The 697-nt window shown below is 37.4% G+C and overlaps 1 pseudogene; it reads left to right on the top strand.

Moving 5' to 3' along the window:
• Positions 1-301: 301 nt before the first annotated feature.
• LOC120592812 (uncharacterized) lies at positions 302-420 on the top strand (annotated as a pseudogene).
• The last annotated feature ends 277 nt before the right edge of the window (positions 421-697 follow it).

Raw genomic sequence — 697 nt, 5'->3', positions numbered from 1 at the left:
TACAGTATAAAAGAAAAAACATGGTACACCAGTATAGGGCACTTACCATAATAGAGTTTGCAGAACTGGAAGTTGCTCTAGGTGAGTCAGTGAGTCAGCAGTGAGTGAATATGAAGGCCCAGGACATGACTGCACACTACTGTAGACTTTATAAACACAGTACACTTAGGTTATACTAAATTTATAAAAAATATTTTTCTTTCTTCAATAATAAATTAACCTTTACTGTAAGTTTTTTTGCTTTATGAGCTCATAAAACTCAACATCAAAAAAATAAGCAATCTGATTTAAAAATGGACAGAGGTAGAGCCATGCTACCCTGAACAAGCCTGATCCCGTCTGATCTCGGAAGCTAAGTAGGGTCAGGCCTGGTTAGTACTTGGATGGAAGACCACCTAGGAAAACTAGGTACTGTAGGTGTAAAAAATTTTAAAAAATAAGGGATCGTAAGCTGACAAGGTCCTTGCAATCTGTGAGGTCAACCAAGGGTGGCTTCGCCTAAAAAAGAAAAAAATGGTCAGAGGACCTCAATAGACATTTTTCCAAAGAAAACATACAGATGGCCAATAGGCATATGAAAAGATGCACAACATCACCAATCATCAGAGAAATGCAAGTTAAAACCACAATGAGATATCACCTCACACCTGTCAGAATGGCTATTATCAAAAAGTCAACAAACAACAAGTGTTGGTGA

This window comes from Pteropus medius, unplaced genomic scaffold (assembly GCF_902729225.1).
Source record: "Pteropus medius unplaced genomic scaffold, Ma_sr-lr_union100, whole genome shotgun sequence".
NCBI classification, from domain to species: Eukaryota; Metazoa; Chordata; class Mammalia; order Chiroptera; family Pteropodidae; genus Pteropus; species Pteropus medius.
Note: the sequence above shows the minus strand (reverse complement) of the source record. Positions and strands in the feature narration are given on the sequence as shown.